Source organism: Actinia tenebrosa, unplaced genomic scaffold, assembly GCF_029948245.1.
Source record: "Actinia tenebrosa isolate PJP-AT-01 unplaced genomic scaffold, QUT_ActTen_1.0 PGA_scaffold10__47_contigs__length_13832649, whole genome shotgun sequence".
NCBI lineage: Eukaryota > Metazoa > Cnidaria > Anthozoa > Actiniaria > Actiniidae > Actinia > Actinia tenebrosa.
In genome coordinates, this window is record NW_028292570.1 from 12,567,890 (window position 1) to 12,592,345 (window position 24,456).

Below are 24,456 nucleotides of genomic sequence, written 5' to 3' on the forward strand. Positions count from 1 at the left end.
CTTTTAAAAAATTTGCAGCTGGATTATGTCATACATTCCACCAGAGATTAAGAAACATATTAATACGCGTGTAGAAGATTTGAAGAAAAAGGTTAATGATATCTATAATAGGTTAAAAACAACCACTAAATTTCAAAAGAAAGAGTCTGCATTTAAAGGATTCATTACATCGTATAGAATAAAACAGATCCAAAAACCTTTTTAGAGAATAACAAGCTGTTTAATATCAACCTTTTATTGACAACAAAAAAAGCCTATCAAGAGGAAGTTTCTCTTAGAGTGTGAGTTTAATAAGATGGTTGAAAAAAAGATTATAGTTACAGAATGAACTAATCTGGATGAGGAAAGAAATAAGGAGGTGATCTTAAGGTTGTTAATTTTCAAAATAAAGGGTCGGGATGGATATTCAATAAAGTGGTTAACTTTGATATTCATATCGATCAATATAAACCTATTACAGCCAAATCTAATTGGCTGTGCTCTTATCACCTGCAATTTCAACTATTATTATTTATATCTGTAAGCTATTGAGCACAATAAAGATTGATTGATTATATAGAGCTTCCACAAAAATTAAAAAGGAAAGAAGCTATTATTTACCCCAAAAATATGGATAATCAATGTTTCAAATGGGTATGCAGTCACATCATGTGTATTTCCTATAAAAACTCCTGGGGGGGGGGGGGGGGGTACTCCCCTATATTTGCTATACAGGTATGTGCCACCAAACAGGGTATGGTTTTCAGCTATTCTACTCTGGAACAGGGTATATAAAATCGCCCTCGCTCTGGGACAGGGTATATAAAATCACGCTATCTCTGGGACAGGGTATTTAAAATCACGCTCTCTCCTCTCTAGAAAAGGGTATCTATTTTCACAAATACAGGAACTGGGTATGGTTTTCAGCGATCTCTCTCTGGAACAGGGAATGAATTTCAGCGATTTTAGTCTGGAACAGGGTCAGGGTTCAGTGGGCTCAATGGCATATCCCTACCCTAAATGGGCAAGAGTACCCCCCCGGGATAAAAACATATTATGTGTCTTAGTATTTTAAGAGTTGATCATGATCAACTGGATTTTTGGTTGATCAGGGTCGTACACCGTAATAATTGCCGAAAAAATGTTTAATAAAGCTTTACTGCTGCTAAAGAAGTCATATACATGTATTGTGTTACTGGTTTGACAATTCCCTTCAGTAAAAAACTACGGGCGACTTGACCATACATTGTGGGTGACTTGACCATACATTGTGGGTGACTTGACCATACATTGTGGGTGACTTGACCATACATTGCGGGCGACTTGACCACGACTCCGGGCAACTTGACTCCGGGCGACTTGACTCTCAGGCGACTTGACCGGATACCGTTTGTATTGTTGAAGTTGTGCATTCTTTACTTTACCATTGGTATTTGTGAATATTTAGACACTGATGTGAGGATAACCCTGAGTAAATCATGAGTCTGTTATCAAGAAACACAAATCTTAGATGACTGTGCTTTTTCTAAAACAACGATCAAATAAGTTTATTAATTTAGCTTTCTCAGGTAGACATGATAAAATATCAGTTTGGGTAATAACTCAACAACTAACCGCAATAGCCAAACCTTTTCGTGAAAATGCAACATGTGTGGTTTCATTTTATATGGTGGGGAATTAATTTCTGAATAATAAAGGAAGAATGGATGAAACTATTAATATCAGAAAAATATGCAAGGATTTGTTTTTGTTTAAGACATCCATATAATCATTATTCAGAAATTCCAAGTATAAATATATAAAAAAATTAAAGAATAATATATATTAAAAGATAACGTCAATTCTTAATGAATATATGGATCATGAAAATAAACTAGAAACTAATACCCAAAGAAAAAAATAAAGAAAAAAATGAAGAAATAGTAGAAATGAAACCTAAGAAGAAATTAGTAAAGAAAAATGATAATTCAGCAGAAGTAGCTGAAGAAAAACGCAAACAACTATAAATACTATTCATGTTTATACAGGTGTCAATATGACTTTAAGTGATGTTAAGAAGTCAACAGCAAAGGATTGTTGAAAAGTATTATAATAGATATGACAAATTATCATGGGTAACAAGGAAACCGTAACAAGGTTACAAATGGATTAGTTGGTCTCTTGCGTTATCCCTATTGATGAACAAGCTTTGTGAAGATTTGCAAAACAATAAACAGGTGAAACAAGAACTATCCAATATAGCAGGTTATATTGTTTTAAAGGGGGCAGAATAGTAAGAGTAAACACACTGATAATTTTGATGAATATATTAATAATACTGTTGAGCAAACTCTTGAGCAAACTCAGATAAAAGCAGATTTTAATAATATAAAATTTACTTAAAATTTTATTTCATATATAATAATGTATATTATGTCAGAAAATCGAATGAATGAAAATGATCAAATAACTAAGGAACCTGAAAATCCAATAATTAAACAAAAAGATCCTAAGAAGGTTGCTGATCGAAAACAGGTTGCTGAATATCATAAAAAAGCCAAGAAAGCACTTGAATTAGAAAAAAGTTGTGATAATGGTGTTCAAAATGTTGAAAATTCTAATTCAAATTATGGATGCCTGAAATATCATTAACTACAAATTTATCGTTAGTTGGTGTTGGCACTGCTTGTCCCATACTCTTGATTTTATTTCTTACACATACGTAAAACGTACGGTAAAGACTGGATAAATACATTAAATAGATAAATAACTCAGTAAGTACGTATGACAAATAGGAAAAACTACGAAACATTAAACTGCAAAACGATAAGAACTATAGAAACGAATAACTTACATTTGTGTACGAAGGGACGAAACTGCGAGCACCAACTAACTAAGTATTTACATAGAGGGCGTATATATGGCATACAAAAACTCCTAAGGGACAAGACTAAATGACGAAACAATGATGAAAATACTTAGACTGAAACGAGTGAAACAAAAGCTATAGAACACTTATAAACAAACCTAAGACAAAGAGAACAAGAGAACTACACTAAAAACTCATTAAAGGCTTTTCAGATCTAACAGTTGGAATAAGTTTAACAGCTACGAATGAATGGTGTGGAGATAATTAAATGGCTTTTATATGCTGATGATGTTGTTGTGCTATCAAAGGATCTTACTGATCTACAGGAGATACTGGAAATCATCCATGGAACATGCTTAAGATATGGGCTTCAGTAAAGTTTTAAGAAAACCAAAACACAGGTATTTCATGATGCGCAGCTTATGGAAAAGAAGAGCTTATTAAATATATCAGGACATATGATATTGAAAATGTAAAAGAGTTCAAGTATCTTGGTCATATGTTTTATAGTGATCAGAAGGAAAGTTTTGTCGATAACAGAATACTAAAGTGCAACAGGAAAATTCCATGAACTCAAGAACGTCCTTACAGATCATAAAGTATCTATGAATACACGCAGAAAACTCTTGGAATCCTGTATCAGATCCAGACTTACTTACTGTACTGAGGCTGAACTACCAAATGAAAATGAACTGAAAAAGCTTGAATCCTGTTGGTTTGGTCTACTAAGAAGAATGGTACGGAATGGCTGGGAAAGGAAAATGAACAGTGATGGAGAAGAAACGTTTGCCTTTAAATATAGGAACTCAGACTTGGAGAGAATAGTGGGAACCCTGGCACTTCGTGATGTTATATACATACGCTACTTGAAGTACATTGCACATGTTTGTAGAAGACCAAATTCAAATTTAATGAAACAGTTGCTGTTTGCAATTCCATCTGCTAAATATGTTAGAGATCCATGGATCAAAACTAGTCAACTACTTAATGTTGATAAACACCAAGCTAAGAAATCTACACAAGACAGAAAAGTTCTAAAAGGACTACTACATCAGAACTTTGGCTCTGTGTAGACTATATAGTCCCTGCTGATCAACTTATAGTTGGAAATAGCGGAATAACACTGATACTGATACTGATATATTTATATTTAAGATGGAAAAATAATAATAATCAAGTTATTACTCCACCAAAACCAAAAAAAGAAAATAATGAAGAGAAAGAAAGTGAAGAAAAACCTAATTTTAAATCTAAGATTCCTATACCAAGAATAGGAATGGAATAAAAAAAACTAAACATAAAATATTTAATTATTAATATTATAAAAAAATATGTCAAGTTCACAAGAAACAACAATAATTAGTGGTATCAGCAGTACAAGTTTAACAGGCCCTGGGCTAGTTGTTGGAGTCCCACTATCTGCAGTAGAAGGTTTCTTTGGTATTGTTTCAGCTTCATGTGAAATAGCAACAAAAAAGCTTACAAAAAAAGATATCAAAACATGAAAAAATGATTCAGCTTATAAAATCAAAGGAAAATAGTATAAAGTGATCTTGTGTAAAAAGCATTACATAACGATAGGATTGAAGAGAAAGAATTTAAATTCATCAAGGAAGAGCTGCAAAAATATGAAAGATAAAAATAGCATCCAAGTAAAATGTAATAAGGAGTTTTTAAACAACGATGTTTCAGATGTTCAGAAATTAAGAGAGGAATTGAAAAAGGAGCTGGTAGAACAACTCACAAATCCAAAGAAATAACTTTTTTCCTATAATAGAGATCCCTATGGTGGATTCATGTATAAAATCAGATAAAATAGAAATAAATTATTAAATATATGAAAAAGTTATATTATAAATTATAATATAAGATGAAGTTTACGGAGTTTGAACAAAGATACCCAAACTATACTACCGACTGCTTTTATAGTGATAAAAATGGTAATGCACGTCTTATCTTCAATGGTTATGATCTGTTAGATAAAAATGGTAATCTAGTAAAAATACTATATCAATTTCCAACCTATGAAGGGCATCATCATTCACCAGAAAATATCCAGGACTTCCTTGGATCAAACATCCCAAAAAGCTGTAATGCTTACTAATAACAAGTATCCAATTCCAGCAATGATAAACCACATGATATTGCTTACTATCGATCAATCATGTGACTTTTTTTGGAGTTGACTGGGGGGCAGGCAAGCGGTTGACTGGGGGGCAAACTAGCGGATGCTAAGTCAAAACATATCAAAATAAGTCCATAAACTATTGTATTTGACTATTTTCACAACATCAAACCAGAAAGAACAAGAGATCAAAACAACCTCCAGGATTCTACAAGCCATCAAAAAAGACCAGAAGTGACTTCTATTGATAGCAACCTATTAAAAGCCAATTATCCCAACTTAAAATATATGTGACACCAAATAAGAGCTTCTCTGCTAATATTAACGATAAAGATTCTCTCTACCTCAAAAAGGTTTAGGTATAACAAAAGCAGGAATGTCACGATTGAATCAAAGTATAGAAGCTTTTGTATATTGCATACTAGGTTCACAGGTTCATACACGATCCTCAATCATAGGCGATTCAGGTTCAGCCAAAGAAACTCATGACATATTCTTAAAACTATTTGAAAGTTCAGTAATTGAAAAAAAAAAAATTCTAAAAGTATACAAAGATACAAGTTGGCAATTCAAGAAGCTCAAGTCAGACTTAATTTATCTATATCACCTGGTTGTTGGCTATTACCTTCAAATCTAGTCATAAATACTCAATCAGTAGAGTGGTTACACCAATAAACTTTGACGGGCAACATATGATATTAATAATGATACTAAATCGGTTGGAATATCTAAAAATTAATATGGGAGGTTCAAAAGTTAAATTATTACCCCATCAGAAACCGGTTGATAAACCCAACAAATAAAAAAGACACTACGAATAGTTTTAGTAAAAATGACACTACAAATAAATTTAGTAACCCAAATTTCAAAAACTCATTAATAATTCATGAAGGAAACACAATAGAAATCATGACCGTGAAGGAGGTTTTATATCTGATATAGATTCGTCTTCATTTGCATAAACTTTAACTTGGATTTTCTCTATCAAACTTGTTTCACTTCGTAAAGATTTCGATACAATATGAGAACTTACATTATGAGTTTTTTAAGCCGTTCAATAAACTCGCAGATCGTGTTTTATCGGCTAGTCGCCTCGTGTTTTTAAACCATGACAAAACACTTCTGCTGGTTTATTAAAAACACTTCTGCTCGTTTATTTTAATTTAGTTTAAAAACACTACATAAAACATAATACATCATCTAATCGTCATGATACTAAATTAGCGGTAATAACAGTTGGAGTTGCTGGTCTAGCTTGGTATATGTTTTGATAGATGTTCCGACACTGATGTGTCATGACATCAAATTAAACAACACAAGTCTATTATTCATAAGTTCTAATGGTAGTGCTATGAATATTTCAGGTGTTCCAAAGCTAGTGTGTCGTGATGTTACTGTGGTTATAAGAAACTTAAATGTTTTTCAGTTCTTTAATCTTATTAATGACTTGGTCGAGTTCTGGAAGAGTAAGATCGCATAATCCATTCACGATCTCGTCCACTTTGCCTTTCTTAGCTTGTAAAGCTAACAGCTCTTCCTTCACTTCATCTTTTACATCATTGTCAAACCAAGGGATATTGAAATCGTTGGCATAGAATTTATCTGTCATAGATTTTGCTGTCATTTCCTCACGGAAGGCAATGACAAGTGCACCACGAGGAAGACTTTTATTTGAACGTTGATTCGCTTCCCAACATACTGCTCTAAGAGCATTACTCTTGTAGCAGAAACCATAATGGAAATGTGAATTGCCATCAAGAAAACATACCATTGTTTTTGAAGGAATATCAGCTTGAGATTCCAGAGTTACACCAAATCCCAAATCTAATACTGCTTGACTTTGGATATGTAAAATATTAAGATCATCCATTTCGGTTTTGCCTCTAAACCAGAGTTTCGTTGGTCTGCACGGCACGCAGGCTATTTTTGTGATATTCAATACAGTACAAACACAATGTGATAGAGAATGACAACTGATTGGTTGAAAAAATCATGCGACTGTCGACTACCTCATGTCTGTCTTGTGACCTGTTATCGCACCTGTTTACACTTATGAAGGATCCCGGCTTCCACGAAAACAAGAGCAGCACGCATGCGCAGTAACCAGAGTTTCTTGCGAGCGGGTGTTTTTGGGTTGCCATTTTGTTCTTCTTTTCAAAGGCGCCTGGACAGACGGATTGGGTTTTAAATATGTGTGTTTGTTTCAGTTATTCGTAGATTTCTAATTGAATTGATATATGTTTGTTTCTAAATAGATACTAAATAGTGTTCTCATACTCATGAATAATTAATGAGGAGAAAACAAAGCAAATCACTACTGTGACGGTGGTTTCGGCTGCGCCTCGTTTTTTCACCTCACTTTTCGGTGTTTGGAAATCGGAGGAAGAACTCTCTCGCGTGTTTGAAATATTACATCACTTATCTTTCAAACCAACGGTCTTTCTGGTTTGAATCAGCTGTACAATATGAATATATTTACCACGCCTACCAACGGTCTTTCTGGTTTGAATCAGCTGTACAATATGAATATATTTACCACGCCCACCAACGGTCTTTCTGATTTGAATCAGCTGTACGTACGCTCTGAGTATTTACCGCTGCACTATCCGTGCCAGGCAGCGCCGGCGTCGCTTCGTTAGCGATTACTCTCCTTTAATAAGTTAATCAAATTTACCTTCAGTGCGGAGAATTATTGATCCCGTTTTTTCCTGTATAATTCCTTGCGTTGTTTTGTTTTGAGCCATCTTTGTTTACATTGCTCAGAAAAATAGATTTAAAAAACGTCACTGTGACGTCACTGTGCCTCCAGGGCGTGTCCGATGGTCACGAAATACACACGATTTAAAGACCCATTGCAACTTACCGTGATGCACCGCGGTCACAGATGAATTTCGTGGTCCATGAAATTAAATGTATTGAATAATAACGTCATATTAAATTCTTTTCCGACATAACACTAAGGCACAATAATGATTTTTTTACATTCTTTTACGGCTTTAGTGACTATCTAAGAGTTTATTCAAAAGGTTGGAATTGTTTTTTCAGTGTTGAACACGATTCAAAATGTAAACAAATTGTGATGCATCATGGTAAGTGGCAATGGGTCTTTAAAACTTCCATCTATCCCTACACTTAGTATAAACTCATATTTGGCCAAGGTATTGTTGTATCTCCTCGTGCATTTATTTTATGTCCTTAATTTATGTACATACATAATCATAACTTATAATCAGTGACGTAACTACATTACATCCCTCTCTACGTGGAAAAAGCTTACATCCTCTTAAATCAATGCTCTCTGAATTAAACAACTAATCATCCCCATGAACGTGTTTCGTTAGTAATTAGTAATAAATGTCAACAATGTTCTTGCGTCGTCTCAGTGCTTAATATTCACTTAGAGTTCACTTAGAGTTCACTTGTAGACGATATAGTCTGAGAATCTGACAGGTGGTCTCACTTGACGACTGCTGGAACGTCTCTGCACAGGTGTTGGTGGTCTCGTAGGGGCGCTATCTTCTTGCTGCGTCATTTCCGGTGATCCAGTGATGGAGTCGTCGTCTTCGTCATTGGGCTGGTACTGTGCAAGATGACTTGGTATTAATTTGAACTGTGATGAGTTTCTTGTTATTGATTTGTTGTCGTTGGATGCCGTTATCATCGTCCCTTTTCTTTCTTCCACGATGAACGGTGTTGGGTTGTAAGGTGTGCTCAACTTGTTTCGTTTGGGTTGGCGTACTAGCACTGTGTCTCCCGGCTTTACAGCATTCTCCTTTGCATGTGTTCTTTTATCTGCGTACTCAGCCATCTTGAATTTGGATTCTGCATCCTTCTGTTGTAGCTTGCTTGTTGGCATGATCGTTGATGTAATTTGAGGAAGTTCAGTCCTTAGCTTTCTCTGATTGAGCGCTTCACTAGGTGAGGTGTAGGTTGAAGAGTGCGGCGTAGCTCGGTATTGACGAAGAAATCTGTACATCTCCTGTTTCCAATTCTTTCTCTCTACATGAGCAGATCTGATGCACTTCTCAAGTGTTTTCATAAATCGTTCAGCTTCTCCATTAGCTCTTGGCCAGCAGGGTGTGACTTTTCTGTGATGGAATCCAGAGTTTTCTGCATAGGCTTTAAACTCTGCGCCGTTAAATGGAGGGCCGTTATCACTTTTGACAACATCCGGAATTCCTTGTCTGGAAAAAACTGCATCAAGCTTGGGAATAACTACTCTTGCTGAGGTAGATGTCAGTATTTCAACTTCCGGGAAGCGACTGTACTCATCTATGGCTACCATTAGATATTCTCCTGAAGGGAATGGTCCGCAAAAGTCGATTGCGACCTCTTTCCAAGGTGCTCTTGGTAGTTTTGTTGGCCTGGTTGGCTCCGGTGTTACCTTTCCTTTTGTTGTAGCTTGACAGGCTAGACAGTTTCTTACTTTGGTCTCAACCATTCTATCAATTCCTGGGAACCATACCTTTTCTCGTATCAGTCCTTTAGTCTTGACGATCCCTTGATGTCCGATATGTGCGAGATCAACTGCTTTTGCTTGAAGTGAGCTTGGGATCACAATTCTGTTTCCTCTGAGAATGATTCCGTTGTAAATGGACAGTTCTTCCTTGAGATTTTTGTACTCTTGTACTGCAGGATCTGACCAGTTTTCGTTTTCTATGGCTAGTAGTATAGGGAATGGGGGTTCCAGCGCAATCTCGACACGGGCAAGACCCGTGTCAAAAATCCACCTACGGAAACAACCCACTCCAAGTGTGGTTGGGGGCAACAGCGCAAATATGTTAGTCTATATATGGAGTGCGAAGAATGTAAGAGAACTTTTAAGAAAGAAGTGGATTTGAAAAAGCATTTGAAAATGAAGACGAAGTGTATGAGCAGTTATGATTGTGGATGTGGTAAGAAGTTTGAGACTAAGGTTAAATTGTTTTGGCATTGTCAGGACTGTGAGTACGACTACGACGACTTAAAAAGTGCTTGGTATTAGGTATAAAATATTTCCTATTATATAGATGGAATCCCAAAGCAACTTCAGCACGGTGTCAATACCCGGTAACGGTGAGATTGACGTTAGACAGTTTTGGCGTCAGTCAGAAAGGAAGGTTAAAAGGACTCTCCGAAAAGGTATAGAAGAATTAGGAGCCCTGAAAGCGAGCATAATGGTAGAAGTAAGTTTGTCAAAAGACGAGGTAATGACGACAGCAATGTTGCGATCAAAGTCGTTAGTGATATTAGAATCCACGAATCTGGATAGGTCACTCAGTGAAGCCTTAGAAGCAATAATGGAGTCGCTGTCTAACTACACGAAAGAAGGATCGGGTTGGACAGTAGAGGAGGTTGAAGGAATAGAGATAAGTATAGCCAGGTACGTACCCATACGAGGGGGGAGTTACGTACCGCTACCAACGTGGGTAGAAAGGAAGAAGGCTATTGTAAACGTGAAGAATGAAGACAATCGATGCTTTATGTGGGCAATCAGGTCTGCACTGTATCCAGCAGAGAAGGATCCCTGTAGGACAAGTAAGTATCCCACAGATGATTTAGAGTGGGATGGTGTGGAATTTCCCATGCAGTTGATAGACATCCCCATATTTGAGGAAATAAACGATCTAGCAATTAACGTTTACGGAGTCAGAGAGCAGACGATAGTACCGTTAGTTCTGTCAAAAAGTAAAGGAGAGCGCGTACATTTATTCTACCACGGCGGACACTACTCATGGGTTAAACACATTAGCAGACTATTCTACAGACATACTAAGCACAAAGGTAAAAAGTACTTCTGCGACTGCTGCTTGCTGTCATTTACATCCTTAAATGCCCTAAAGAAACACGATGAGATCTGCCGCGGAGTCGAAGAAGTGGCGCAACGGATCCAGATGCCCACCAACAAAGAGCTTTCATACGCAGACCATCAAAAGCAGATGCAAGTGCCTTACGTGATATATGCAGACTTCGAAGCGTTGATAACTAAGGAAGAGCAGAAACGTGGCGCCACGAATAAGGTAGGATTACACGAGATCTGCTCCTTTGGTTACATAGTAGTCAGATCAGACGGTAAAGCAAACCCTCCTGTGATTTACCGAGGTAAGAACGCAGCTAATGAGTTTCTAGAAGCATTGCGAGAAGAGGAGGGAGAGATTAGAGAACAATTAAGATGTCCAAAGAAGATGGAATTTACCAAAGAGAACCAGGAGGCTTTTAACAAGGCAAAAAAATGCCACATTTGCCAACATACGCTTCTTCAGTTTGGAAGACGAGCCAAGAAAGCGTGGGATGAAGATGGAAAGTATCTAGGAGAAGCTCATTTTAAATGCGGGAAGTATGCTAAGAAAGGTGAGAAGCCGGGAAAGCCCTCCACGCACTGCATTCACTGCCACAAAGCATTTGTTGAGGATTTCTATGTGGATAAGGTTAGGGATCACTGCCACATCACGGGTAAATACAGAGGAGCGGCTCATTGGAAATGCAATATAAACTTCAAAGTAAATCCAGACATGGAGATTCCGGTGTTCTTTCACAACCTCCGCGGTTACGACTCCCATTTGCTACTACAAGGAACAGACGGCTCCGACGTCAAATGCATACCCAACAACAAAGAGCGCTACATGTCCGTAACTGTGGGTAAGCTAAAGTTCTTAGATTCGCAGCAGTTTATGGCGGACTCCTTAGCAAACCTCGTAAAGTATAACACCAACTTTCCCATTTCCAGTCAATACGGCGCGGAAAGGAAAGGAGTCTACCCATACGAATACATGGACTCCTGGGATCGATTCAAAGAACCCCTACCACCCAAAGATCGCTTCTACAGCACCCTAAACGAGTCTGGTATAAAGGATGAGGAGTACCAGCATGCGTTAGACGTGTGGGAAAAGTACTCCTGTGAGAACATGGGTGACTACCACGACATCTACCTAAGGTCTGACGTAGTGCTGCTCGCAGATGTTTTCCAAAGCTTCAGAAAGATGGCTATGGAATATTACGGATTGGATCCCGCTAATTTCTACACGGCTCCTGGGCTCAGCTGGAGTGCTTTGTTAAAGAAGACAAATGCGCAGTTGGATCTCCTAACGGAGTACGACATGTATCGGTTTATGGAAGACGGTATTCGTGGCGGCGTATGCGGACCCAGCCGACGTTACGCCCGCGCAAACAACCCCTTAGTAGAGCACGACCCAGAGAAACCAACCACATACATTTACTACCTGGATGCGAATAACCTTTATGGTTGGGCAATGTCACAGTACCTACCTGTGAGAGACTTCGAATGGGATCCAGTGAAGCCGATAGACTTCTACATGCAGGTAGGAAAGGAGGAAGACAAGGGTTACGTCTTAGAAGTGGATCTGGAGTACCCAGAGCGCCTGCACGACGAACACAATGAGTTCCCCTTAGCACCAGAAGCGATAGAGATACCATTTAAGCAGCTAAGTCCGCTGCAAAAGCAAATGTGCCCTGGTTACAAACCGTACAGGAAACTAACTATGAACCTGATGGATAAGAAGAAGTATGTGGTACATTACCGCAACCTGCAGTTCTACGTGCGACACGGAATGCGCGTAGAGAAGATCCACAGAGTCCTAAAATTCACGCAGGAACCCTGGATGCGCCCCTACATTGACTTTAACACGCAAAAGCGTACCGCAGCGAAAAATGACTTCGAGAAAAACCTCTTCAAACTGATGAACAACAGCGTGTTCGGAAAGACAATGGAGAACATCCGCAAGCGCGTAAGCGTAAAAATAGTCAGCACCAAAGAGGAAGCAGAAGCATACGTGTCACAGCCAGGCTTCGTTAGATACGTAGAAATGCTGAACTTCTACGTGATTCACATGAAAAGGGCAAACCTCTTACTAAACAAGCCCGTTTACACAGGCTTTACGGTGCTGGATCTATCGAAGCTGCTTATGTACGAGTTCTACTACGATAAGCTTAAGCCAAAGTACGGAGACCGCTGTCGCCTCCTGTACACAGACACCGACTCCCTAATTCTAGAAGTGCAAACGGAAGACGTTTACAAAGACTGCCTCCCCGACATAGACGAGTACGACACCAGCGGTTACCCGAAGGAGCACTTCCTTTACTCTGCGAAGAATAAGAAGGTAATTGGGAAGATGAAAGACGAAATGTTAGGAAAACCCATCGTGGAATACGTGGGTCTGAAACCAAAGATGTACAGCGTGCTAAAGTTAGACGGCGTAGAAAAGAAAGCTAAAGGCGTAAAAAAATACGTGGTTAAGAAGGACATTACGCACGAGTCCTACCTCAACGTATTACGAACACGCAAGGAACAGCGGCATAAGATGAACAGCCTGCGCAGCTATGGTCATCAGATACATAACGTCACGCAGGAGAAGGTGTCACTGTCTGCATTTGACGGTAAGAGGTGGATGTGTGATGATGGTATTCATACGATAGCATTCGGACATCACACGATAAGCAGTTCTTCCATGACGAACCCACGAGTGGGACCATCATAAAGATAATACAAGATGGGCTGACCCTTCTTAGCTATCGCACTTCGGATCTGGTAAGTTTCCAAAGACCAATTAGGATCCGTAGCTCTTTTGGATCCTCCTTCTAATTCACCCGGCTCATAGAGATATCGAACCGCGACATCACCTAATCTTTTTTCCTGGGGGAAGACCGCCCTCGAACTTCTGACGAAGGACTTGTGTTCCACGTGTTTCTTTTTTATGGCATCCCTGGGTTTCATTCCCGTAGCCCTGGCCGCCTCGTTGTTCAAAGCCGCGACGACCTGGGGGAGCCTCTGAGTCCATTCCCTGTTGCGTTTGGAGGGATCTTCCAGCTCTTTCCAATACTGGTATCCAAAGAGACGCTCTGCCAAGGTCTTATTGAATCTTTCGACGATGCTCTGACCCCTGTGGTACTCTGCTTCGGCTCTCCTAATCTTAGTGTCGTGGTCTTTCAGGGTCTTAGTAACCACGCCCATGAACTCCGTCCCCGCATCCACTTGCAGCAGCTTAGGCCATTTCAAGACGCGCTTATAAACCCTACCTAGGGCTTCTGCGACTTCCCCAGAATCCTTGCTGATTATGGGTTCGGCGTCCTTGTATCTGCTTGCGATATCAACTACGGTCAAAGCGTACCTATAGGTCTTTTTTCTCACCTTGTCGTGCGGTAAGAAAAGCAAATCCGCCTGATGAACTTCGTTGGGGGTATTTACGGTAAAGCTGGGCCTGGGAATGTACTTAGGCACGGGAAGATAGACCTGCCAGAGGGTTTGTTTTTTCAACCAGTTCTTAGCCGTTTCGTCTGATACCCTGGCCGCGGTCGCGAGTTTCTTGATAGCTGACGCTCCTCTCCAATAGCCTTCCGGCCCATAGTAAATCCTTTTGAGTTTGTCCTCAGTTCGGCCCATTATATGAATTCCAAAACAAGATTGATCTTGCGTCCGTTAAAATCCACCGCCTTTCCGTCCACTTTAATGGTGATGTTTATGCTTTCTACCAAATTAGACAAGTCATAGCTCAAAGAAATGGGAGTGTATTCTACTGGGTCAAATGGATTACCTTGGGGCAGAAACTTGGACATAAGAGAAGACTTTTCTCCATTGTTGTAACTATGGACCAAGTCGCAATAGACTTCATAAGAGGATGCGACTTTCCATTTCACATCATATGTACTGCCGCTATTTATCGTGGTACTAGTAAGGCCCAGGAGTTCTACCAATGAACTGCCCATTAAATTAGCGCTTCCACTATTTTTCTTGAATTTCATTTCATGGGGTAATCCTGTGGTAAGAGTATATCCGTGCTTTGCTAGCTCCTTAGCCAGTGTTATAGGGGTGTAATGGGAATCTGGTATTTTTGGTTTGGTGCCGGAAGTCACGACGACAAAGCCATTAATTAAATTATACCAAGAATTGTACAAAGAGCAACTAACCAACCGAACCCTTTCCGCGCGGATGGGAGGATTCAAATACGTGGTAAAGTCATTCTTGTCGCTTTCCAAAAAGACGATCATTATATTAGATACGCCAAAGCCACGCCTCCGGCCAGCCCTGCAACTCCTACAAATACCAGCTCATTGTCTTTTTGTTTCTTAGAAGGCTGGTAGTAATTCTTGAACTGAGGCTTTTTCATTCTAAAGTCGGGGTGTGCTTGCGCATAAAGTTTGAAGGCGTAGTCTGTGTTTTCGAAGTTCTTGTCTGCCTGCATTTTGTCTTGGTAGTTCTTATCCAACCAATCCCTGTAAGCTTGTCTTTTTTCATTCCAAGCCGCCACGTCCCGCTGATATTTCTCCAGCGCTAAGTCGTGTCTCTTTCTTTCGGCGGCACCGCTTTTGTCGCCTCTAACTAATCTATCCAAATATTGACCGCCATAATTAGCTCCAGTGAATGCTAAAGCTGCAATAACTCCACCTGCGACCACGCTAACCATATATATTACACCGTAGGGAGGTACTTTTCCTTCCGTAGGTAATCCTTTACCATGATAGCCCCGCCTACGGCAGCGGTCATCTTAGCAAAATTAGCGAAGCTCTTGCTTGGGTCTTCAGTAAAGTCTTCTTTGAGCACTTTCTTACCTACCCAACCAATACCCGCAACAATAGAAGTAATAATAGCTGCTTCTTCAACAGTTTTCAATAACGCGGTTGACATTATATTACAGAGCGAGAAGGTTATTACTCCATTTCAGGGATCTTACTTTTTCTAACAGCCGCCTCCACAGGTGCGTGCACGGGCGCGTGATATGTTGGTGGTTCTACCTTTTTCGTTGCCTTCCATTGTAAGTAAAGGCTACCTGCTGCTATAGCAACTCCTAACGCGCCGATGACGTATCCCGGATTAATAAAGGATTCCTCTTCTCTTTCCTCCACCTTTTCCTCCTTCTTTGCTTTGTTCTTTTTATTCATCTCCGCGAGCTTCTTTCCGGCAGCGACTCTGCCCGGAGATTTAGCCTTGGTAATCTTGGTATCTTCTACGGGTGGTTGTTCTTCGGTGTCACTCATCTTATATTAAGGGACTTGAAGGACTTGACAAGTAACTTGATGACGACTTGACAATGACTTGGCAATGACTTGACAACGACTTGACTAAGTACTTGAGAATGACTTAAGGACGACTTGACTAAGTACTTGACTAAGTACTTGAGAATGACTTAAGGACGACTTGACTAAGTACTTGAGGTGACTTGACAACGACTTGACTAGGTACTTGAGGCGACTTGATCAGGTACCTCAGTAAGTGCTGCCTGGAAGACCTTTTCAACGTCTCTGTCCTTCTTGAAGTCCTTCCAAGATGTTCCGAAGGAACCTAGTACCTCCTTCAAGTCGACATGCTGAGCTACGTGCAAAGCCGCAGAGGCGACTGCCATTAACTTACCGCACTTCAAAGACAACCACCCACAGGTTATCTTAAGTTCTTGGGATATGACATAGTCATCTCTTATGTCCTTCTGTAGTTGCTCCACGTCGTCTATGGGCAGTGCAAGTCCAAGCAATTTAGTGGCAAGTCGGATAGCGGAGTCTGCTACGGCGTCCGTGGTCTTACTTGCAAGGGCAGCCTCGTACCTCTTGTGGAACTTCTTAACCTCCTCTTCCGACAGCTTATTAACCTGCTCATGGGTAAGTTCCCTGCCTATCATTTCTTTACACTTCCCCGAAGACACAAGGATGTTAAGTTGTTCCTTGAGGTTACTTTCATCTAACTGCGTGGGGACTTCATCTAAGAGCTGCTCAATGTCCATATATGTTAATGGAATACGGAAACCTCAAAGAGAAGATCATCTTGGAATGTTGGTGCGTTTTTAAATGCCGCATGTATTCGTGTAACTGTTCCTTGGATATCTCACCGCCGTAGTCGCTTAAAATGGTTTCCAGGTCAGACTTGCTCGGAGTATAAAATACTACGAGAGAGCCTATGTTTTCCCTAAAGGGCTTAGAGACGCTGGTAAGCTGCTGGGAAAGCAACCAAACGCTAATGTTGTCATGTCTGCCACTAAAGGCGAGCTTCACTAATTCGGAGGTGCGCCTTTTTACGTCGTCCCCACAGGCAATGTCATCCAATATGAGGAGCGTCTGTGTATCTTTAGGGAATTGCTTGTGCCAGAACTTCAAATGACTGGATAACTCGTTAGGGTCTAAAATATCTACGAAGAAGTCGTCATCTTTCACTCCTATGCCTTCCCAGGTGCGGTTATTCACGTAGGTGGGACAAAGCAGCACTATGTAGTCAAAGCGGTATCTAAAGGGTCCTAATAGCTGCTCCACGATGAACTGGGTCTTTCCGCAGCCGGTGGGTCCTACTATCAGAGCGTTACAAGGCATGTGATCTGGGTTCATATATAGATGGAACCAGTGGAAGCAGTAAGAAGGATTACCGCCGACGCAAAGGATAAAAGAGACACCATAGAAATGCAAAGGGAAGAGATAGACCGGTTAAAAGAGCGCGTACAGGAATTGTACGATGAAATGTGTGGTCTGAAGCGTGCAGAACGGTTTGGCGCGCTTTTGACAATGGCGACGTGGGCTAAGGAGTCCATTAAGGACTTCATTCGATATCCCCCATAGATATATGGACTGCATTACGTGCGAACTACCTGCTGACTGCATAATCCCTCCCAAAACACCGATACCCAAACCGTGTAAAAAATACACCTGCCGTCACTGTAATAAGGTATTCTCTGAAGAAGACTTCGTTGGACATTGGTGTCCCGCGGATACTAAAGCACAAAGGACTTTAGACGACGCTCGAGAAGAGTAAGAGGTCGCAAAGAAGATCTTACTAAGCCCCGGCAAGGGGAATTAGCATAGGTCTTTCTTTTTTATTGTTATTTTGTTAAATGCTGCAAAGAGGTCTCAAGTAAGGACCTATTTTTTATTGTTATTTTGTTAAATCATCGTAATCGAAGAATGGTTAACATGATTATCTTTTTGCTGGTTTCAACGATGAGAAAGAATGATACCTCATCTTTTAATGGGGGCTTAACAAAATAACAAGAAATAATAGCCCCTATCCTAAAACCCTCTTACAGGGTTTAACAATTTAACAATAAAAAATAAGGTATATATAATGAAGTGCGTGCAATGTGATAGAGCTTTTAGTAGCAAGCAGCGACTGCAATACCATCTTTCCAAGAAAGTCTGTCAGAAGACCATCAGCACTGTTTGCGGTGACTGCGGTAAGGAACTGTCCACAGTACAGGCCCTACGATATCACCGCGAGCATAGAGTCTGCCTTAAAGGTCATTGCCGCCGATGCGATGAACCCCTCTTCGAAGAAAACTGGCATAAGTACCGCTGCCGTCGCTATGACCTCACAGATGTGGTCTGCGAGACCCACGGCGATTTAGCAGAGCGATGTTGCCCCCTTGAAACCGGCCGGGTGCTCACGCGACGTAAGAAGGAGATCGACGAAGACTTCGTATGCTTCGACGACTATGAGGGTGTAAGGTGGGAGAATAGGGAACACTGGGATGGCATCTGCGACCGATGTGGCTGTATACGTAGCGGCCAACATATTTGGTGCTGCCTTTACGATGGCCCTAAGCCCTTAGATCATTATCTGTTGGTAAGAAAAGAGTGGAATCTACTTAAGGTATAATGTTACCTTACATCGCAGCGTTCCTAGGAGGTGTGACTATTACCTTATCAGCGTATGAAATGGCGGAAAAAATGAGGGCAGACACAGCAGATGACTACTTATCCGCCCATGAAGAGGATTAGTCGCACAACGGATTATCCTCCGCTCGACGTTCGATGTCAAACTTCCATCGGCCGTTTACCTTACCATGACTGCGTAGGTGTGTATATTCTTCACCCTGCAGTATGTATCTCACACAGTCAGGCGCCCAAAGGCTGTATTCCTGACCGTCGCGTTCTAAGACCAACCTCAAACGGTCGATGTCTTCGAATGCGACGTAGTTTTTTATTCGGTATGAAACGCCTTGCAGCAGATCTCGCCAGTATGTTTGTTTAAGAATCATTATACCTATGAAATATTTTAAGGTGCGTGCTTAAAGTGTCTTGACCTTTGAATGCCTTAATGCACCAAGGGCAAGGAATGCGAATACCGGCAACATATTCGTCTATTTCCCTGCAAAGTAGATCATAATCATTGCTTACGATGGTTAAATATCCATTTTCTTCATATCGTTCCAACATTACCCTTTGTTTCTCGGACAATACGCCGGTGCCTTTGGGTGTCTTCAATTCTATGCATAATCCATTGTATTTATTATGGTTGTTAAGGATCAGCAGATCGGGTTGGCCTGCCTGGTAGCCTTTCCGCCAGCTTTTAATGCGCTTACTTGCGGTGTCCTGCAGTTCTCCAAGACCTGGAACTATGATTACGTGCGAGTAGAACCTACGCACCCTGTGTACGGTTCTATCGTGTATGTCTGCCTCCGTTTCTATCTTAAATGCCATTGGATTTGAACCATTGAATCGCTTCTCCATATCGTATTTACCTGTCTTCCTTAGCGTGGGTAGAACGTCACCCAACACCCATTTCCTGAACTTTTTTGCTTCAGCCTTTTCAGATCCGAATATCAATTCGTAAAGACCTTCCTCCGTCAAATACACGGCATTGGGTTGTGCGTTAAGGGTGTCACGCTGAGTTACACCCTTTAAAGACTTCAAAGTTACCCTGTTTTCCTCTGATACGTGATCAGACGCCGCTTTTCTGGAATTTACGTAACCCAACGCCGCCGCCACCTCCTTCGCTTTGAAGTAAAGTTTATCGCCTTGCACTATGCATTGCAGTTTGGTTTCGTTGTTTTCGAATACGCGAAGCATATTATACCTAAGGAATATTTTTTATCCTTTCGCTTGGCTCAAGGAACGCGAATCAATACGCAACGCTTTTTAGCTGATTCATTTCTACACTCAGTTGCGCGTCTGAGACTACGAAGATATATGCGTTGATCTTAGTAGCGTCGCTGGCGTCTTTGGTGCGCTTGATCTCCAACGTAATGCCGTCCTGGGTATTTACCAGCCGCAATCCCTGACCATGTAGGTCTTCGTCGTTCGTCGTGCGCATGTCGATCCACAGCGCATACTTATCCTTAAAGAATTCCTTTGGGCCAATTTGGTCGCCAAACTTACGCGCGACTTCCCGGTACATGTCCTCGGGCTTTATCCCTTGTGAGTAAACCTTATTAGGCACTCCGTTAATGCTAACGCCTACGTTAGTGATGTTAGGATTAAAGAACGCCTCGGAGTCACGCAATCCTGCCGTGTATGTCTTTGCGAACAGCAACATTATCCCTGTAAGGCTGCGCCTGGGAAGGTTAATGCTTTGGTTGATGACCTCTTCGACGTTATTTGTAAAGCTGAACGTCTTGTACATCACGACGTGATCGTAAAGGAAAGCCTTCCCGGAGCTGTATTCCATACCGGCGCTACGTGCTAAGTCTTCGCTGTATACCGTTTCATACTGCAGCTCTAAGTTAGTAACGGAGTATGGGTGGACGGCTGAGGAACTTACGTCCTTTCCCTGTAGGATGTTCGTAGTGTCTGCTAGGGTTACTTCGAACTGCAGCTCGCTTAGCTGCCTTGGGTAGTATGCACCGTGGTTCGTGATAACTTCGAAATCTAATGGAACGACATATTTAGTGCCATAAGCCGTCTTTATTTCGTCTTCTCCCGAGGCGCTGTCGGTTGCGCTTCTTACCTTGCGTATGGCATCACTGGCGATTCCCTGCTCTATCCTTTGCGCGCGGTCAAATGCAGTCAACCATAAGTCTTTGTACGTGGTATACAAATCATACCTGTTTAAGTCCAGCAAGGATTCCCCGGCGAACTTTACGCGCATTTTGGAAACAAGGTTTCTACCTGCATTATTGACGACGTAACGCGCGTCTGCGGTATCTGGCTGTATTGCTAGGTTAAACCTTAGCGCCAGGGTGCCAGGAACCAATACTAGGTTATCCGTTAGGCGGGGTACGCCTACGTACAGCGTTTCTCCTGGCTTTGCGCTAGAAGGTGTGAATGTAACCCGGTGAAAGGTGCGTTCTGCTTTCAGTCCGCCAACCTGCTTAGGTAATATGTTGGGGTTTAACTTTGAGCTTATCATATATAATGGAAGTAGAAGGTAGATTTTGATCCCCTTACCGAAGAAGGTCAAGTCGACATTAACGACGAAGAATACGACGCATGGACTAAAGGCGCGGAAACCGCGCCTCACGTTTACGACATGGCCTTGATAAGCAGGTATGGTGATAGGTGGAGAAGCTTCAAGGCAGCCTTGAATCGCATGTGGCAATCAAGAAACCGCGGCAGCCCCGTCCCTGAGTACTTGGAACTTCGAAACATAGACGAGCAGGGAGCAACCGCGCGGGAAACCGTAGAGTGGGCAACGCAAGAGCTAACGCAGCGTTATTCCAGCTTTGATGCTGACGACGTAAGGCTCACAGAACGCGGAAACAAAGTCCTCATAAGCGTTCAAGACCTGAGATTTCCTGACAAAGACCGCTGGACGAAACCACAACCCCTCTTTGATGAGGAGGGCAACGTTAGGGGTGACGTCTCAAGATTAAAAGGCTTTCAACTAGCTACCCGAAGCGCGTTAGAAAGGTTGGAAACCCTAAATGAACGGGTTGCGCTAGAAAAACGCGTCAAGGGACTGCAAGAAACGTTGGAGGAAAGGGAAGCAGATTACATGCGACAAAACCAACTACTCCTTGATGCTCAAAAGAGAGAACTTAACGATAAAAACCAAAGAATAATAGAAATGAGAGAACAAAGAGATGATGCTGAACGTCGAATGAACCAGGCTGAAAAGGCATTCGATCTCGCCCTGCAAGACCTAAACATAAGCAAGGAAGAAGCTAAAAACTTGCATATCACCATAGCTGGCTCTTTGGAGGAACGGCGGCAGTTGGTTGCCGAAATCAACACTAAAGAGGAGCAAATCCGGCAAAGAGATCAGGCCATCGAAGACCTGGAGGGGCAAATAGAGCGGCAGCAAGAAGTAATCGAGGACCAAACTCGTACCGAGGAAGAAAGGGAAGCAGCTCAAAAGGAAGTGGAGGCCCTCGAAATACGCCTTGCGGAATTACAGGCGCAAAAGGAAAACCTGGAAAGAGAATTGGGGCTTACCACCAAGGAAAAGGTAAAAAGAGCCCTTTTGAAGTATGGCGTTCCGCTGGCATTCGCGGTCGCTATTTCAAGCGTAGTAGGAGTTATCCTATCCGCGCTTAAGGCTACAGGCGCGGGCGTAAAAAAATTAGGCAATGGGCTGACGGACTTAGGAAAAAAGATGGCAGCCGGTTTGCCTGGGCTGCTGGGTTCGGTTGTTTCCTTGGCACTTAGGGCCGGCGGAGAACTGTTGAAGTTCGTGGGGAATAACATTTGGATATTAGTTGTAGCTATTGGGGTGGTCCTCCTGAAGAAGATGAAGGCTTGATCTTATCCTTCTCATCGGGCGGTGCCCTGCTTTGAGGATAATGAAAGACAGTATTAGCACCACCCTGGTAATTTGGGGCCAACGGCAACACACTCATGGTAGAAATGGGCTTATGACTCCAGGCTGCATTAGCAGGCCTGCGACCTATGCGATTTATCCCAAACTTGCCGTCATCAGAAGTGACTTGCAACTTAGCATATTTACAATTGGCTAGCATATTTACAATTGGCTAGCATATGAAAAGTTACTGGCGTTAGGTCTTCAGCGGACCTAGTGTAGGGCTCCATCGAAAAATGGGTAACTTTCCTGGTGTTCGTTGAAGTTCGATAAGGAAGCAGGGGCTTATTATTCTCATCGATAAGCCTAAACCCCACATTCGCATGCGTATTTGCATTAATGCTAATAGTGCAAATGACCAATGCAGTGCCCCCAACCTCAACCCACAGTCCAACGTCATGCCAGGCGCCGTTGTCATATCCCTCTTCATCTAAGCGGTGGGTATAACGCGTTTCCCTCGCGTATGGATTCATATATTTAAAGGCTCATTACCGTCAAAGTGCTGATGGTCATGTGGTTATAGACAGTATTCCTTTGATTTTCTATGCTATTTATGCAAACACTCCCGGTGTCATCTACTCTTATCTGCAGCTTTACCTTCCCGTGGCAATCAGCAACCATGTGGAAAGTCCAAACGGAAAGATTCTCAGAGCTATTCGTTGGCGGCTCTACTGAGAAATGCGTAGGCTCCCTGTTGTTTGTCTTCGCGCGCATGGGCTGTAATACTCCATTGTCGTCACAGAAACGAAATCCTACATTCGCACTGCTAACGGCCCCCAAAGAAATGCTGCATAATATCAATTTCTTTCCTGAGTAGTTCAAATTCACGGACATGCCCGTGACATCAACCCAAGATGCCTGGGTGTATTTTTTCTCGCCTGTGTAAGTCGTATAAACGCAATCTACTCCAGTTACGTAGGGGTTGTTCATCGCCATATATAATAGCTCAGACCAATGCTTGCAGCTGCTAGACCGGCTTTTAATAAGTTATGGTCATATTCCTCAGGTATCGCAGGTAGGACCTTCTTTGATGGTTTCTTAACTGTGGGTAGCTTCGTTTCGTGTGACTTTTTTGGCTTCTCTACGAAGTGAGGAATGTTCCTAAGAGTGTCAGAGTTCACGTCGTTCACCCCAAACTTCATATCTGCGGTTGCTCGCTGCAGTTTGTTGTTGTATCCTACTACAGAACCAGTATTTATAGATAAATTACTAGGCATTAACCAACAACCCGGGGCTACTGCATAGTCCAACCTCGCCTTAGAATTTTGTATGGCTAGTTGGTAACGCTGTACGCCCTTGCTAATGTCGCCCTCCAAGATTGAACTTTCGAATAAGATCAAGGCTTCGGCTCGCGTTTCTTCTGCGGCGCCAGTATTTCCGATTATGCTGGATCGGGTGTTTACCTGAGCTCCAAGGATAGAATACACGTAAGCTTCTATGCTGCGGTTCAAACGGGCAAGGCCGGCTTTGGTTAGTCCTTTACCTTCTGGGGGTATGAAATTAAGATATTGCTTTGTTTGCTCGTCGTTGGTAATTTTGATAATCAGTGGATTAGCCCCTGCATACTTACCGCCCTCGTCTTTGAACAAAGGTCCGTCTCTAACTTCCTTAGTGGTCTTAGCGTTTGGTTCAAAGAAGGTGCTACTGTCGTGAGTTTCTTTGTGATACCCAGTGTCCCACTGCAACCGCAGCGTATGCACTTCCTTATCGCTTAGCTCGTGCCCACCAATCCCCCAATAAGCCCAAACGTGTCCCAGCCCATTGTTAGCGCCCGTAGTGCATCGGAAATCCTTCCCTACAACACCAAACTCCTTACAAAGTCTATCATAAGCCGGCACGCTGTATTTGTTATCTCTTGGATAAAACGCGGCATCTCCCGGCAGCGCAATAACACCCATCTCATGCAGTATTCTTCGGACGGTAAAGTGGAAGTGAAACATAAATATCGAATTCTTCATCAACTTCGCACTTACACCGCAGCCGCTGGTGGCACACCAAACCGCAAAGTTTAGTTGCTGCGGCCAATAACGCATGTTAGGACCACTTAACCATTCATGAGATTCCTTAGCGGTGGTATGATTA

At 41.9% G+C, this 24,456-nt stretch overlaps 1 protein-coding gene across 3 annotated transcripts in view; it reads right to left on the reverse strand.

Moving 5' to 3' along the window:
- LOC148913094 (uncharacterized) overlaps nt 1-24,456 on the reverse strand; it is a 44,068-nt gene that overhangs the window by 8,125 nt on the left and 11,487 nt on the right. The window contains exon 1 of one of the 3 annotated variants that reach the window (XM_089027008.1): nt 7,627-7,854. The exons of the other annotated variants lie outside the window; for them this stretch is intronic. The gene's annotated coding sequence lies outside the window, so the exon portion shown is untranslated. Of the gene's footprint in view, nt 1-7,626; nt 7,855-24,456 lie in introns of those variants that run through there. 3 annotated transcript variants of the gene reach the window in all.